This window comes from Balearica regulorum, chromosome 18 (assembly GCF_011004875.1).
Source record: "Balearica regulorum gibbericeps isolate bBalReg1 chromosome 18, bBalReg1.pri, whole genome shotgun sequence".
Taxonomy (NCBI): Eukaryota; Metazoa; Chordata; class Aves; order Gruiformes; family Gruidae; genus Balearica; species Balearica regulorum.
Window position 1 is genome coordinate 2,223,136 of NC_046201.1, and position 5,903 is coordinate 2,229,038.

The 5,903-nt window shown below is 42.4% G+C and overlaps 1 long non-coding RNA gene across 1 annotated transcript; it reads left to right on the forward strand.

The window, feature by feature from the left end:
• Positions 1-306: 306 nt before the first annotated feature.
• On the forward strand, positions 307-5,571 carry LOC142604361 (uncharacterized). The gene is made up of 3 exons (XR_012838222.1): positions 307-420; positions 2,546-2,591; positions 5,462-5,571. It is a non-coding gene; the product is annotated as an uncharacterized LOC142604361 (long non-coding RNA).
• The last annotated feature ends 332 nt before the right edge of the window (positions 5,572-5,903 follow it).

Below are 5,903 nucleotides of genomic sequence, written 5' to 3' on the forward strand. Positions count from 1 at the left end.
CTGGATTTTGCCCTCTCCCCGTCCCAGAAGGAGCAGGAGGGCGTGCTGGGAGGAAATCCAGAGCAAAGTATTTGTTTGATAATCCCACGTTTATTTACAGAGGGAGGGAAGCCGACTTGTCAGACGCCATAACGTTGCCGAAAGGAAAACGCAGACTTAAAAAGAAACGTTGTCAGTGAATATTCGAGCAAGGGAGCGTTTTGCACTGGGAAGTCCCTGGACGTGCCATGACATGAAGTCCTGACTATATTTGGGCTGCAGTTGTTTTGCAATTGGGTTGCTGTTGTTTTCCTGTGGTGCAAGAAGGCTTTGTAAAGGTCCCAGTAAGACGCTTTACTCTTACGTCCCCCTTTTCTGGGATTTTTTTAGATCAACATGTCTGTCCTTTGCTGTTGCTGTATCTCAGCTACTTCAGAAGAGGTAAGAAAGTGGCTTCCCCCATTGCTGTCATGATGCAGGAAGGACGTAGAGTAGAAGGGGAGGGGAAGGAGGTGTTGACTGTATCACCGTGTGTAACAAGATCTGTTACGGAGTTGTCGCGTTGAGAGATGGACTGGCCCCTCTGCGCGTGTGGCTTGGCTGATGGGGACAGAGAGAGGGACTTCTGCATCTCCCACGTCAGGGCAGCGACGGGGTGAGAATGCCCCGATGCCAAGATGCCTGGATAAGTGAATACCCCTCAGTGGGAGGAATCAAGGCAGCAGAGCTGTGCCCTGGGTGCTCACCCAGCCCCGGTTCATCCCACTGGTGGTTCTTTCACGTCCCACCTACAACCACCCTCCAGCTCCATCAGCCCCAGCCTCCTACAGATCTTCTACAAAGATTTTGTCATGTCCCTTGCAAAGCAAGCTGGCCACTGCTTTTACCCAGAAGGGTCTGATCCTGCTCTGTGGGTCTGCAGAAGGATTAAGGAGGCAGTAAATGGTCCCTTGCTCTCCTGCCATCTCTGCTCGGGGTCCACATGGGTGAAGGTGACATGGGTTGTGGTGGCCACTTCTCCCACCCGTGCAGTGAGACAAGGAACCTCCTGCTGTGCATGCACTGCGTGCCAGCCTGGCCCCCAAAAGTGTTACGTGTCTTTAGGGACTACAGTAAATTGTTTTATAATTTTGGGCAATAATTAATTATATTAGTTTTCCAGACAGATCTCAGAGAGTAACTGGCCTGGTAAATCTTGTGGGGCAAGAACCATGTTACATCTGTACCACAGCATAAAATGAATTTATGAATTGCTATTGCTAGGACATGATTAACAAGATTTCTCTGGTCTCCTTTCTTCATACTTAAAAAAACAATTTTTTCATTAATTTTTCAAGGGAGAGCATGTTCCAAACTATATAATTTTTAACAGTGACGTACTCATCTGATATATTAATACATAAAACATTCTGAAGACAAATATAATTGCTGATTATTCACTGATTTTCCAAACAAGGATTAAAGCCAGCACTGCTATTTTTAAGTTGCTGTCATGCTTGCCTATTAGTGCAGTCACAATCCAGCTTTTTAATCTGAATATAGCTGCTATTTTAGATATTTTTAATTTTGTGTATAAAACCCTGAAATTTCACAATTGTCAAGTGAACCTGTGAAATTTTTCTGCAGGATTCGATCTGTAGTTCTCAGAATCAGATGCTGTTCAGTATCTGGGTTGAACAGGCTGCACTGCCAGATAGGCAAGAGTTAGTGTCCTCAGCTTCCAATGAAAAAAACCCAAATAAACCCAAACCAAACCAGAAATGTGGACACTGGGAGGGTAGAAAAAGTCCCTATTTCTTTAACCTTTCTTTTTCGATTTGTAAAGACTTCCTGAACTGACTGGCAAATGCTTTTTCCAGCATTTTGTCCCAGGACAAGCTGGGAAGCGGGAGGTGGGATTTGGTACAGGGAGTTATGAAGTGTGCGGTGTAGTGACGATAGGCAGGTAACAACTTCTGGTGGTAAAACCAGGGCTCGTGATGGAGGCTAAACCCAGAAAAGGCCTTCTCCGTTTAACCAAAGCTCAGTGAGAGAGTTCGGTGCCAGCACACCGTCAGGCATCACCTGGTAGATTACCTCTGATTGCTTCGCAGGGCGCAGGCACTGCCTTTTCTCCGAGGTAGCCAAGCGTTAGCAAAGCGTTTGGATGTTGGCTCAGAAACAGACGGATGGGGAGACGACAAGGTTTCTGCTGGAGCCGCAAAAGACATAGGGAAAGCTGTACAGACTCTGGTGGGAGAGGTGAGAGAAACCGGCATCGTGCCCTACTCAGAGCTTTCCAAATCTGAGTTTTAGCTGGTATTTTGATGTAAAGTTTTCCTGTCTTTGGGTCGCACGGTTCATACACTTTCTGAACGTGTGGTCCAGTGAGTTATGACTTAATGCAGGTGGTCCGGTCCAATCCATCCAGACCCTCCTGCTTGGCTGGTCTGCTCAAGAGTCCCTTTCCCCCCGTCGTGCGGCGTTTCCCTCTGGAAAACATATACGTGGAGAAAACTGTTGTGTAAAGAAAGCCGATTCCTCCTCTGTTTGAAAAAGACATCATAACTTTCTTTCTTTTTCACAGCGGGAACCCCTTCCTGTAAATACAAGGCAGCCCTGTCGAAACATTGGTAATAAGGTTTTAACTATTTTCTTTGGACGTTTCACCCCTCACCCCCTTCTTTGTGGATAGTGGTTAAAGTGATAATTAGTAAATTCTGGTACTCATCCAAAAATGCTCCAACGCTGAAATTGTACACAAGAAACACAAGAATTGTACACAGATACACAAGAAACGCATGTGCACAGATTGTCAGCACCCCACTTTCTGCCATCGGCAGTAACAAAAAAATAATGGTGTGGACCTCCTGCCAGAGACTGTAAACATGCAGTTATAAAAGAGTATGTTAAATGGTAAATGACCTCACATTTATACAGCGCTTTTCATCCAGAAGAAACCTAACTGCTTTGCAAACTGCCAAGCATTTCTAAAAGTCACTGCAGGGCTGCTAATGGGTAGCCACTCTGGGATAATTTAAGACAGGAAGTGAAAAATACTAAATTCAGTAGAAATGAAGGAAAATTCAAGGATCCCCCAAAATAGTTTGTTTACAAGAAGCACAGACTAAAAAAGTGTCAAAGCTGCAGAATGTGCAATGGATTATTTATATGACATAGAAACTCCAGTGAAGATCAAAATAACATTGTATGAGCAAAAAGTATAAAACAAATTAGGACATTTTTTCCAGCCCAATGAGTTAGTTGGATGTGCTGACTTTACTATCCTGCATGGCAATGCAAAGGTTCATTGAAAGGAGTGTGCAAGGACAGTTTCCATTTGTAATGCTTAATTTAGTCATAAATTCTCCAGCACAAGACACAACGCAAGTCCAGCTCTGTGCCACCGCTCATGTAAAATGTTCCCAAGGCTCCAAATAACTGAAGTTTTGGTGAGGGTCACAGAAGGGGAAATAAAAGAAACCTTATTTAATTGGCTGGACTAAAAGTGACAAAATTTGTACTTGAAAAAAATTAAAAGCTAGTATTTTTCAGTTTGTGGGAGCTGCAGTTTGGATCAATTTTCCCACATGGGCCAACTCACCTTATCTCACTACATCCCTCCCAATGAGCCCCAACCTCCCATCTCATTGGAGAGAAATGGGACATCACAGGAGGGGACAAGTGCCCAGGACAGCCACTCACAGACTAAAACTGGGACAGCTGAAATACCCTTCCAAGAAAACATTGAGATGATCTTTTAGAACAGGACTCTCTTAGGCTTTTGATTAAATGTTTTAACTTTCAGTAAAGACAAAAACCTGTAATGTTTTCCAGGGTTTTTTTTGTTTTGTTTTTAAATAAAAGTCTGATTTTCTCCAGAAAACAAGGCATTTTATTTGAATATTTTCATTTTCTTAAAAACCCAACTTTCTGTCAAAGACCAGTTCTAGTCGTTTAGTAGGAAGGGAGCCAAGAACTAGTGCTGAAGAGGGTAAGCTGTGGGATCAATAATTAGCTCAGACTTTGCTCTGAATTTTCCTTAAATTAGTTCTATATAATACCCTTCAGAGTAGTCTAATGAAGTATTTATTTATTCATTGACTTTACTTTAAATAACTTTTATGCAACTGGCTGAAATTTGATAGAAAGTAATTTTTCCTTCTCTTACACTGTTATAAGTCTGAAGGAACATCTTGATCTTCTGTGGCACCCCAGAGAACAGATTCTTCATTTCTATTTATCATTAGGATCCATCACTTTATTGGAAAAAAACCATGTTCCCTCCGTGCTCCTTTTTTTGTTGTTGTTGTTGGTTTTTTTTAAGGAAACTGAGACACATAAAAGCAAAGTAGAGGAGCAAAGCACACGCAGCGTTAATTTGGCAACAGGGAAACTTACTAAAACAGATTTTATTGTTTAAAACTGAGACTGAAGTTTTCCTTCTATAAAAAAACAAACCTCGCTGACATTTGTTGGAAATATTGCTAGCAAATGGATCATGTATTCCATTGCACAGGAGATGCAATTGGATTTCTGCAGGTTTGTAAAACAAACTATGGTCTAGGAGTGCTGTCATGGAACCAGTGGTTGATTTCCAGTTGGATAACTGAGCTTTTAATTAGGGCTCCAGTGGTGCAACAGCTTTGCAATTTCATGAGCTGCCTAAGGGATTTGAATGTCAAATTCTGATTAAAATTATTGTGAACTGAGCATGCTCTAAAAGGATTTGAAACTTTGGCCTATGTATTCTCTTTGTATAAGAAGGAAGGATTTGCTTAGTGGAGAAAAACTTTAATCTACTGGAGGTATGAAAAATTACTGAACTAGATCCTTTGCTACTGTAAATCAGCATATTTTATCCAATGTGATTGGATGATTTTTAGCCACAAAGTGTAAAAACCACTGTCTTTTTTTCTTCCTGGCAAAGGAAGAGCCTTGTGGAGGCCACATAATCCACACCTCCATACCAAGGGGTTCTTTGCCTTCCCTCTGAAGCATCTGGCATAGCAATATCATACTTTATGCATTGCAGAGCTTTTCAGTGTGATCTAGTCTCAGACCCGATAACAGATTATGTGTTTCTGCTAACTATGGAGAGTTCTTCACCTATATGGCATTTTGAAAACTTGCAGAGTGAGATGAATGATTCAATAGTCAATTTACATTTCAAACTAAAAAGTCATTGCAACTTTTTCTACCACTTTGGAAATTATTAATTTGCACGGTTTCAACCATTTCAGTGCTCCCCCTGCACCCCTGCTCCAAATGGCTTTGTTATAAATTGCTCAGAATTTATCCTTCCTTTTGTCAAGTTGTGATATCAGGCAACAGAAGAACTCCCAAAGCCCACTGCAGGGTCTGTAGCTGATCATGGCATCTAAATTAGGGTCCCATGCTCATTTCAAGCAAGTTTTCCTTGTCCTTCACCCCTTCCCCAAGTCCCTGGTTGATTTATTCTATTGCCAACTCTGAAATTCCTTTGGGTCTTTGATTTCCCCAGGGGTCTTCAGTAAGGAGGGGAAGCTCATGATGAAGCTGGTAAATGTACGTGCCATTGACACCCTGTTCTCCGACATCGCCAACACTTTCAACAAGCAGCACGATGATCACTCTGCCATGATGAAGGCTGCCCAAGAGCTGAAAGAGGTTTCTGGCTGCGCTCCCACTGCTAGTCTTACAGCCTGCATAGAGACTGTGCGGCAGGAGCATGGTACGCAGACAAAAGCTAAGAACAAACTGAAGCCAACATTAGAATAATCAGGGTGAATCAACAGCGTTCTCATGGGTTCTGCCGTGTCTCAGTACCTGTGTCTGGAGCCTGCTCAGAGCCCCCATCATTGCTACTTCACATGCTGTATGACACAGTATAGATAGATTTCAAGTTTCATGGAGATTCTGGCCATTTTTTATAGCTTGTTTCTACTTTATGGTACAATATAACG